Raw genomic sequence first — 12354 nt, forward strand, 5'->3', positions numbered from 1 at the left:
GCACCGCGGGTTCATGGGGTTTGAAATGGGAATGATGTGATACGTGGACGGCAAGAGTAATACAAAAGGTGTTTTGGTACCTGCCGTTCCCAGAAAGACTCTCTAATTGGGTGATATACACTACTAGCATTTGTGAACCGAGTCATATTGTATGCGCGGTGCTTGGGGAAATGGCTAGCATCTTTCTGCCACTACCATGCTCCTCACCCACATTATGCCCGTATGCGTGGCACGTGGAGTTTATTTTTGAATTAGGATATGCAGAACGAAATAATAGATTAGATCCCACCTAGTGCATCGTTCTGTCAGTGCAACATTCTTCTCTATTGTATGTTTTGACCAGAGTCTGGAATAATTTTTAAATGTGCCAAGCAATGGAGCTTCCATCACATCTCATGGGAGGTTAGCCCACAAACTAATAGATCTCACCACCAAGGAAGCTCTTCTTGATAATCTGCAAATTTCCCTTTTCTTAAATGTACTCCTAGTTGTTCTTCCTTTTATCATAGCAAATTCCTCTCTCCCTGGGATTCACAGCCCTTTCAAGATTTTCTTTCTTCTTCTACCCTGGGACCTCTGCTCCCAGATTGCTGTCATTTGTGCACACAACTACCAGATTGATGTGTAATTGCACACACTAGTTAGCTATTGAGTATGCATTGTGTGCACCTTAGCTGTTTGAAAACCAGGCTCATGGATCAGTGCTGGAACTAGGGGTGCTGCCGCATCCCCAAGCTTGAAGTGGTTTCCATCATATACAGGGTTTACAGTTTGGTTCATTGGCTCTCAGCACCCCCACTATACAAGTTGTTCCAGCATCCCTGGGCTCATGCTAGATAGTCAACTATGCAAAACCACCTCCAGTCTTTGCAAAGAAAAGTTACACACACACAAGGAATGACATATAGAAGGCTAGAGTGCGCATATTTATTCAAGCGCTTGTATTCTTGTAATATTAACTGCCTTACAAAGGAGAACCTTCCCCATTCCCAAAGGTTTTTCTCTATTATGAACAGCTGTCGTACAGCATGCATGAAAAGATCAGCAAGTGACTCATCAGCCTTAATCAAGTTAGGATGAAAGCGTTACATTTACCATCAGCCTCCACACAATCTGCAGAGTGCAAAAGTTATACTAAACAAGTGGAAAATGGCTAATCCCATTCATAACACATTTTGGTACACATACGCAAACTTGCTTAGATGTCGTCTAACACAATAACGTACTCATGGATTTTAATCAGCTGCCAAATTTAAGACACTCATCACATGTTGCATTTACATTGTAAATCAGATCACACCAATTCCTTTATCTAGGTTGCTTTTTTGTACATCAACATTACCTTCCTCTCTATTTGCAACATGCAGAATCTGTAGACTGCCTTCATCCAAGTCAACAGCAGCCATTCCCACAGCACAAAAACAACTGCCCAGGCTAATTGAGTTGGAAAGATGCATCTCAGTGCTAAGAATTAAGCACACCTTGGAAGTCTGTGGCAATAATTAAAGACAGAAGAAACATGAAAGCTGCTCTTCTTTCTCTTCCTTGCACTAACACATTAGTTACCTCTCCCAGAAGCTGTTTCATTTGCTAATGGAATCAGATGCTTCAACTTGAATGAAAGACATGACAGCGAGGTGGGAAGGGGGAAGAGAATGTAACCAACGAGAAAGCTTGGGATAGGATCGTGATGCTGGCAGACCAGGTGCCAGCTTACACCAAGGCCCTGACAAATGCTCAGGTAGAAAGCAGTCTGGCTCCCCGTGTGTTAGCATTGTTAAAATAGATGTTAGGTTTATAAGAATGTGTTTAATGTTTAGACTTTATGAAATGCTTGTAAATTGCCGCATGTATTACCTCACTTACAATATCTGTATCCTATGTTATAAGGTAATATTTCAGTGTTTGCTTTGAAACTATAAAACTGTTTGCTATGAAACTGGAACACACACACCCATCCCTCCGCCGCCCCCCCCCCCCCCCCGCAGACAGGAGAGAAGCATTACCAAGTGTGAAATACTAGTTCATGACAAGAGATGTCATCTTCCGTCCAACAAAACAAGGCCTATACACAAGCCACTGTGGAACATCAGTGGGCAGAAGACTTTGATTGCTTTCCCCACACCATGAAGAGGGGACGTGCACAAAAGCTCGTCCCATCCCAGCTTGAACTCAAAAGGAAGGGAATGAAAATTCCTGTCAAGGAGAAATTGTTATCCCTGTGCTGCTTGGAATTCGGAGAGTGCAAAATTTTAAGCATAAGCAAGGGATCCCCAACCTGTTTGGCTTGGGTTAGCTCTAAAGGGCATACAGAGCTTGCGTATCATAGCAGCTATTACATTTTTGGAACCTACACCTGTAGCTCATTTGTGCGGATATGTTTACTTGCTTTAACCTTGTAAATAACACTTCTTTTTCCTACTTAATAAATCTTTAGTTAGTTTATTACAGGATTGGCTACAAGCATGGTCTTTGGTGAGAGATCTAAGGTACAATTGTCCTGGGGAAAGTGACTGGTCCTTTGGGACTGGGAGTGACCTGAATCTTGCTGTGATTTTTGGTGTAAGGGACAATCTATCACCAAGGCAAGCTTGCCTGGGTGGCAAGATAGGACCAGAGTGTCCAAGCGGACTGTTTGTGACTCCATGGTAAGGCTTGAGGAGTTCACACTTGATACTTGGTTGGTGAAATCTAAGTCTAGACCACACAACCAGTTTGAAGCTGGTGCCCTGTTTCTTGACAGTCTGCCCTGAGGTTGGAACCCAGGGTCGAGAGTCACTCGAGACTGTTTAACAAGGATCTCCCACCATCCTTAATTCATCCCTGTTTTTGCTGCAGGTATTCCAGGTACCTGAGAAGAGTGGATGAGCTTGTATATCAAGGTGCTTGACACAAGACAGCATGCTGGCAACTTACCGGCAGCGCTGAAATGACAAGACTAGAATCTCTTTGGGGCAGGAACGATCTTTCTGTTCTGTGTTTGTACAGCACCGAGCACAATGAGATCCTGGCCCACGACTGGCCTTCCCTGCAGCGCTACCACAATACAAAAAAAATAATAAAAGCGGGGGAGTTGAGCGTTTCTATTCTAGGAGAGCATGGGGGGTGTAATTAATTCTCTTTTGCTGTGGAAGCAAATGATGCCACAATCAAAATTATGGCTTCAGGAGACAAAAGCAGCAAGTGGGGCACAGGTATGTAGCAACAAACCTGGTTTCCATGTGTGGGGTCTCAGTGATATCACAATAGCAGAGAAATGCAGGAACTAGGAAACATTAGCAGGGTTGTTTCTCAGCAAAGCTTTCTTTAAAGCAATCTAAGAAGTATCAGTAGCTCTTTAGCAATAAGGAGCTTCCCTCTGAAAGCTTTAGACAGGGATATGCAGTGCAGTTGTAGCCATGTCAGTGAGGTCATATCTTTTATTGGACCAGCTACTGTTGGTGAGATAGACAAGCTTTCCAGGCACACAGAGCTCGCTCTCTCTCACCAACAGAAGCTGGTCCAATAAAAGATAATTCTTCACCCATCTTATGTCCCTGCTAGGCAGCAAACCATGCAGCAAATGTGCAATGAGATTTAGTTACTGGGCATCAACCGAAAATTCAGGGAAAGAAATTAAGCCAACTTTGGTCCATATAAAACTTTGACAGCTGAGACGGCCCTGCCTGTCAAAGAGATACCTAGGAAAAGCAAGCAGCAACTGCGTAATTAAATGCATGGAGTAGCGTCTGCTAAAGCGTATGGGTTGCCCTGGCAAGTGACAACTTGTCCTTATCTTAGTGCTGCTGTCACACAGACAGGTCTCACTCCATTGGTTACAGAGACATTAAATGATGTCTCTAGATGCTGTATCTTAGCCTGTCAACTGTCAAAAAAGGCCTCACTTAAGCATAATAACTCTCCAGAGGGGTAGGTGAGTATGAGGTTTAAATACGGCTTGTAAAGATCCTCCGAGTTCCTCGAATGAAGGGTGCTATATAAAGTATTATTAATCACCATTTATCACTTAATATTACAAAGTCAGGAAAACGTGGCCACAGCAAGGGGAAATACCCTCAGATTGTCTAACCCAGTGGCTCTCAACCAGGGGTATGCAGACGTCTTCCAGGGGGTACATCAACTCATCGAGATATTTGCCTAGTTTTACAACAGGCTACATAAAAAGCACATGCAAAGTCAGTACAAACTAAAATTTCATACAGACAAATGACTTGTTTATACTGCTCTATAGACTATACACTGAAATGTAAGTACAATATTTATATTCCAACTGTTATTTTATAATTATATGGAAAAATGAGAAAGTCAGCCATTTTTCAGTAATAATATGCTGTGGCACTTTTATATTTTTATATCTGATTATGTAAGCAAGTCGTTAAGTGAGGTGAAACTTGGGAGCACCCAAGACAAATCAGACTCCTGAAAGGGGCACAGTAATCTGGAAAGGTTGAGAGCCACTGGTTTAACCCACTATTTCTCAACCAGAGGGACACAACACCCGGAGGTGAAGGGTCACATAAGAATTGGTGGGGAGGGGAGGTTTGCAAGGATTTTATTACGTGCTAAAGCAAAGAGACTCACTCCCTACACACCCTGACCTTTTAAGGTCAAGTATTCTCAGTCAACCTCTCCAAACACACATGCAAATAAATTATACAGGCATATCACTGTTAGCATTGATAACATTTTTTACTCTTATAGTAAATGTAAGAGGATGACAAACATTTTACTTACATACAGGGTTGCCACTGAAAAGGCTGAGAAACAGTGGTCTACCCTCTGGCACTGATGCTATTCTTCCAAATACTGTAGTGCTGGGGGCTAAACTCTCTGACAACAGGCACATTAAAATGGAGAGAGACAAGCTAAGTAGTATATACCAGTGGTGTCAAGGACCTGATTTTCAGAAGTGCCGAGCATCTATAGTTTCAATGGGGGTTGTGGGTGCTATGAAAAATATCAGGCCTTGAATCATTACCTAAATGCTATATGACAGAAGCAGGTGGAAGGAGCAGAATCTGTAAGTGTGTTAGTATGCTGGGCTCCTTGGGGTAGAGAACTGCTACATCTGTAAAGCTAAAACACACAAAAAATAAGCTCTTCTGCATGAGTTACAGTATGTGGCATATAAATATGTAGACAAGGAAATTTAATTTACAATTGCCTTAAGCAATCTCTGTGCACAGACTGCAAGGAAAAAATCCCTTTTCCTTCCATAGACATGAAAACATTTCTGAAAATTATTAAGCAAGTTATTTTTGCTCATTTCATTCAATTTTTATTCAGTAAGGGGTTTTTTTTGTTTTGTTTTGGGCTTTTTTGGCCAAAACACAAAGCAAAACGAGAAAGTCAGACTTATTACCAAAAAGCTACACACTACTTATTAGGCGCAGGCAATGGATCAATAACGTAATGCTGCACTTGGACATTCTTAAAATGCTTTGCAAAAGTGGCTTGGAATTACCTCTATTTTATAAAGGTGGAAAGTGAAGCAGAGAGTTAAAATGACTTTCCCAAGGTCACATGATGAGTCAGTGGCAGAGCTTGGACTGGGACCCAGGTCTCATATCTCCGACCATAAGACCATACTGCCTCTCTAGTGTATCACACCCTGGATGCAACTCCTGTTTAGGTCACAACGACGACACGTGCAAAAGCAAAAGTGAGATAGGTGGCACTAACCCGGTCTCTGCTCAGCCAAACTACAGAAGCACCATACAATTTGAGGCAAGTAGGGTACATGCTCAGAAGTAGTCCAGGTCATAGAGGGGGAATGCAAGTTAAGACTGAAGGTCATGGGAAGAGTTGGCCCAGTACCAAAGTAGAAGGGGATGCTGAGGGACGGGATTGAAGAGCACCAGCAGGCTAGGAAGACTGGAAAGAGCAGGTAAGTGCTGTAGGTCAAAACCAAAAAAAAAGCCACACTGGATGAGACCAACAATCCATCTAGGCCAGTGGTTCTCAACCAGGGGTCCAAAGCCCCCTGGAGGGCCCAGAGCTGGTTTGAGGGGGTCCGCCAAGCATGGCTGGCATTAGACTCGCTAGGACCCAGGGCAGAAAGCTGAAGCCCCACCATGCAGGCAGCCCAGGGCCCTGAGCTCCAGCACCTGGCACTGAAACCTGAGCAACTTAGCTTCACGGTGCCCCCTGTAGCGAGGGTCCCGGGCAATTGCCCTGCTTCCTACCCCTTAACGCCAGCTGTAGATTTTATATGGAGAAAAACCAATTGTGGCACAGGTGGGCTGTGGAGTTTTTCTAGCATGTTGGGGGGGCCTCAGAAAGAAAAAGGTTGAGAACCCCTGATCTAGGCCATGCACCTCTGCCTTCAGACAGCCCCAGATGCATCTCCGTAATGGCCAGCAGTTAAGCTTACCTAATACCCACCCAACCGAGGACTGTCTAGAATCAGTGCAATTATTCCTTCATTTTTCTGGGCACGACGTTCATTCACAAAGATAAAGGGCTTGAACCTCGGAAGGATTTTACAAAACCTAGCATTATTAAAATGTTTTCTTCAGTTCCTAAAAATGCAGAGTTTGCGGTTTCGATTTGAACTTCTTCCTGCAGACTCTGAAACCCAGACCCTGTGGCACTGTGCACAGGACAATCAGAAAGTGAAACTGACGAGTAAATAGATGGGGCTGTTTATTTTTGAACTGCCCAGCCTGAAGTAAAGGGTTAGGGGTGTGTAAGATTCTTTCCATACCGATAAGCTAAACTATGACTAGCAAAGGCACGGCAATGCTTTGCATCTGTGCTTTTAAAAGTGCCTCCCTTAAAAACTTGAACCACTGGATAGAAAGTCTGATGGTGTTTTCAGAAGGATTGCATTGCACTGCACATTTTTATAAACTGAAATTTTCAGAGGTGCTAGGGACTCACTGACTCGTGTGAACGATGCCAACCCTTTCGACCCTTTTGAAAATCAGGCCATTTACTTACTGACCTAAATATGGGCCTCAGAGTCTAATTTTTAAAGCGTTGATCTAGCAGGAAGCCAGCATTCGCCCCAGCTGTTCAGAACATCTAATATTGATCCCACTAAAGTCTAGTTTTGAATGTAAGCAAACTGGGTAATGGGGCTTCTGTTTCGGGATTCTTCCTAAGCATTCTCTGGCTTGTTTTATATGCCAGACAAAGGAAGGCAGGGAAACTGGAAGCAAGTCGCTTTACTGTCAATCAGCCGCCTAGCCTGAGGGATGGGAAGCATCAAGGAACACTTTATCTGATTAACAATGAAGCAAGGGCAATTTCATGTTTAATAACAATGGGACCGAACAGTCTTTGCTCACAGGATTCAAGGCAAAAAAAACCCTTTTAATCTGGGGTAAGTAATTAACCGCTAAGCAATGCCCAGAAGACAGGGGCTGGTGCTACAGAACACTGAGCACCGCTCCTCCAGAAGTCAATGCTCAGCACTTCACAGGATTGAGCTTTTACTGAGGAGATGCTTTTAAAAGACCCACCCTGGAGCTATGGGCCATGATACAAACTTTACCACTGGCCCAGTCAGCTGAGGCAAGTCAAAGACCAGAATCTACCGTTTCACCCTGGTCCACCAAAAACACACCAGTCATCTTGGATCAAATAAAAAGCAGCTTTAAGGACACATCTAACCCCCGTAATTTTGAGCCCTGAGTCGACTGACCCCCAGCCAAGCCATGGCTCTTTTCTTGCAGCAGCGGAGATGTACCCTAAGAGTCTAACGCAGTGGGATCTGAATTCAAATCCCTTATTGCCCTGGGACCGGCAGGGGGGCTGGGAATGCTGTAGAGATAGCAGCTGGAAAGGGAACGAGAAAATGGATCATTCCTGCAACCTCCTCCTCTTGGGTGAATGGCCGGCTCTGGAAGCAGCTACGTTCACCCCTCCTGAGCCAAGACTGTGCAACGCCAGGGTCTCTGAGAGCGTAGGACCTAGGCGGGGTACAAACAGAGGAGGGAGTGGCCACCAGCCCACTGGGAACTAGGTAAACCTTCAAACAGCCATAGGATGCTGTTACTCTCAGGTCGGCACACAGTATAATTCCCCAGCACACAGTATAATGCTCTCCTCAGCTATTTATCTACTTTCCAATTATAACGGACAGCAATAGCGACCACTCCCCCGGTTTTATAAAGCTGCACCACATGGAGGGTAACAGCCAAAAGACAAGATTTTTAAAATATATCCCTTAAATCAGTAAGTATCACTAGAACCAGGTGTTAGAATTAAGAGCTAGGCAAACAGCAGCACAACATATGCATAAACGTAGCAGGTGAAGCTTCCTAACAGTGAAGTCTACCCGGCTACTGAACAGTCTCCCAAGGGAAGTGATGGAAACTTAAAATTGGGCTGGACAAAGGATTAGAAAAGGTCCTATGGGGAACCACCCTACCCTGGCCAGGGGATGGACTAGATAGGACCTGATAGAGACTGAAAAGATGGATCTTCCATGGAAATCGGGATAAGTTTGCACCACCTATCTATATCTTGGGTGGAATCCTGTCCATGTAGGTTAAACCAGACAATAGCTCACAAAGGATCAGTATAGAACCATGCTGTTTCCTTGCCCATTACAGGGGGAAGGGCCTCCTAGGTTGGAAAGCATTGGCAATGTCTAAGAAGAGCATTCCCTGGTCAAATCTCAGCAGGTTGAGATGCAAAGAGGAGCCGCAGGCCAGGACAGAACATGAGTAAATGCCACATACTGAGCAGCAGCTGCAGAACACACCTAATCATGGCCATGGGCAAAGGACAGAAGACACAGGCTTTATCGGAACAAAGAGAATCCCAGAAGGGCGATTTCTCCTTGGGAGATGTGCCGGGGGATTTTAACGGCAGCACAATTCAGATGACAATCAGATTGTGCCCTGTACTGTCAAATTCACACTTGGCCACAGGGATATGAGCATCTGTGATCGTTAGGCTCAATGACAGCAGCACGCTGTACCTAGGAAGAGAAAACTGACCCAGAAATAGCTCGACGCTGGATTCAAAACGGAGCAGCCACCCTGCTATTAGCACAGGTTGGCAAATGCACATCCCAGTCCTTTGCTCGTTACTTTGGCTCCCTGCTGCACACTGGGTTCAGTCCTCATCTTCAAAGCTCTCTGGGGGCTGACCTGAGCTGTCTAAACACGACCGCCTCTCACACCCCCACAAGCACCATCTCCCTCCACATGTGTCTTATGGAAGCACTCGGAGGCCAATCACAGTGCGTTCTATGCAGTCCCCTCCCAAAGCACTCACTCAGTTCCTAAGAAACCGTCAACTTCAAGGGTGAGATTGGAAAGAGCTCTCTCATCAGCTGGCCTAATGAGCGCAGAATTCTCTTTCATGGGGGATCGGAACGATCATGAATCTCGCCACTTCCAAGCAAAAGGCAAAAACTCCCTTTCTAGCCTTCCTACCACAAGACAAACAATCCCACGATAGAGGGACTGAAGGGAGAGAAGACAGAGATCCTCATTAAAGTAGCTTTTGTAAGCCCACAATGATGAGCATGGTATAAATGCCCTAGATTTAAAAAAAGAAGGGAAAAAAGGGGGGGGATCAGTTCACAGTGACAAGACAGGCAAAGTTACCTTCTTTTATACAAAAAGAACGAGGAGTACTTGTGGCACCTTAGAGACTAAAATTTATTTACAGTAATTTTGTTGGTCTGAAGTTAACACCCGCTGTTTTAATTCTGTTGTGAGGAAGCCAAATAGTTCCATCTTTTAACAGCTCTTCGCCACAAAAATTCACAGACCTTTTGTCGGCCAGGCATGCAGGATCACACAGACAAATGCCTCATTTCTAAAGCGTTATAACACACTGAAAGGAATGTTTGGCTTTGGTGGAGTTACCACTTGTGCTCCAGGAGGAAATAGGTCACTTCCTGCCATGCAAATGAAAACAGTTCTCTTTCTCCTTCCTTCAAGTGTTCCCTCCCTACACACGTTTCCGGCTTGCAAGCTCTCTGGGTCACTGTCCATATCTACTGGTGTGTTCACACAGCATCTAGGCCAGAGTCCTCCATCCCAACCGGGGTCAGTGGATGCTACTGCAACATAAATGTTACAGAATGATTGAATAATGCACTGGTCAAACACACATCTCTGAAACGAATAACCTCCATACAATGGGAAACATCGAACATTCACCAGAGTTTATAGGCTGTTGCCTCTTCATAGCTGATCGTAAAAGTAACTCACTCAACAAAGAGAAAAGAGCAAATGTCACAGGAGAGGGATGCCTATTACCAGATACTGCTCAGTTCGTTAACAGAAGAGAACAGCTGACGACTCCACAGAATGCAGCAGCTCAGGCAGATGCTAAAAAGAACGCAGCAAGATTCCAGTGGTGCATTAGGGGTAGAAGGGTTGCTCTCTCTACACGCACAGGGTTACATCTTTGCTAATTCTGTTCACTTCTTCTCACCACCCTGACACCTTCTGTAAGTGTGAAGTTCACATGAATCCCGATCAGGCGGCTTTGCTCCTGCCTTTGGTGCCTGGAGTCTTATGTTAGCAAGAAGGGGAACTTGCCAGTGCTTTAACCACACCGACGGCAGGCGCTGGATCAATGACTGTCGGGGTCACGATGAACTCCTCACTACACGTGTACATGCAAACTGTTGCAGGCTTTCCTGCATCTCCACCTGGCAGGAGATGGTCTCTGATGAGGGGACCGAGGCACCATGATCCACAGTCTCATGACCTCCAGATAAGAGTACTGCAAACCTCTTTCAGTGTGCAGCCATCACACGGCAACTGAAGTTGCTGGAGAGCGCGGAAGCAATAACGGGCCAACGCAAACATTTCCTACCCACCCTCACTGATACACCACTGACTCTCTGCTTGCTTCAGAAATGAATTCAATGGCCTGGCCTTAGAATCCTAGTTAATGAGACCGTAAGCTCTTTAGGGCAGGGAATTTTTGTTCTGTGTTTGTACAGCTCCTAGCACAGGGGGTGCCTGGCCCATGGCCAGGCTCCTAAGCTTTAGTGTCATACAAATACACTACAACTGGTTCTACCCTGCTAAGTCCTTAGAATGGGACCTGGCTACTCAGAGACTCTCTCGACCTCCCCAACAACGGTACACCATTGGGACAATCATGTGGAGAGCAGAGATCCAGGTTTAGACCATCAGATACTGGGAGCACTGCCTCTGCAAGTGGACCCCTCCAGTGGAACTCCTCCCCCAACTCGACTGTGTTCAGCTGTGCGCAATCTAACCACAGGAATGATGTTCGTCAAAAGAACATTGTACATGCACGTCCCTGAAGCTCCGGGGAACAGATAAAAGCACATCCTTTCATGGGCTGTACGGAGTCCAATAATGTGTGTTTGGCTAAAACACATCTTCGAGAAAGACATCCAGATCTTGGTCTGAAGACATCAAGAGATGGAAAATCCACCACCTCCCTTGCTAGTTTGTTCCCATGGTCTATCACCTTCACTGCCAAAAAGCTGGGCCTAATTTCTAATTTGAATTTGTCTGGCTTCATGCCACTGATTCTTGTTCTGCCCTTCTCTGCTAGATTAAACATCCCTTTAGTACCTGGTATCTTCTTTCAGTGAAGGTACTTATATACTGTAAACAACTCTTCACTGGAACCTTTATAGTCCCTCTTCCCCCATATGCATTGTTCCATGCTAAGGTCTGATCCTGGCTGCTTTATACGTGGGCAGAAACCTGTGGAGTGGCCTGTGGGATTGGAACCTATTGAAATATCCTCAGCAAGAGATTTCCACTGCAGTTTTCATTGCAGGTAACCCAACTCCCTTAAGTATGAAACATCCCTTTGTACAACTTTCTCTGAACCTTTAGCCTCTTTCAGCAGTTCACAAGGGTTATTTGTCCCATCTGCTGAACTGCCCATCTCGGAGGACAGCCAGCAGATTGTGTCCAGCGCATTGTGTCATCTGCCGTTCATCTGCGTGCTTTTAAAAATCTACACACCAATAACCCCTCCACACAAACAGTTTACAAGGATCACTCTTGCTTCCCAGCTAACCTTGAATAACAGAGCACCATGAATAATTCAAAATACAACTGTCAACATAACCGATGAACAAAGTGAATGTATGATGCATTTTCTGCTTTTTTCATTGCTTGTTCAGTGACACATTGCAAATTGCCGTTAACTTGCAATGAAAGTCCCAGCTATTACAGAGAAGTCACTCCTGTGGTACGAGTAGCCCCCCTGCAGAACTGCAGCCAGAGCCAACCCCATTACGGACCAGTGGCCAGGCTACCAGCTTAGAACTCGGAAGACCTGGGTTCAAGTCCCTGCTCTGCCCATGACCCCCGTGTGATAGCAGAATGGGTACAGGTTTTATAAGCGCTTTGGGGACAGGGACTATCAATATTTGTGAGTGGCCTA

This window comes from Terrapene carolina, unplaced genomic scaffold (assembly GCF_002925995.2).
Source record: "Terrapene carolina triunguis isolate 2854851 unplaced genomic scaffold, T_m_triunguis-2.0 Scaffold33891, whole genome shotgun sequence".
NCBI lineage: Eukaryota > Metazoa > Chordata > Testudines > Emydidae > Terrapene > Terrapene triunguis.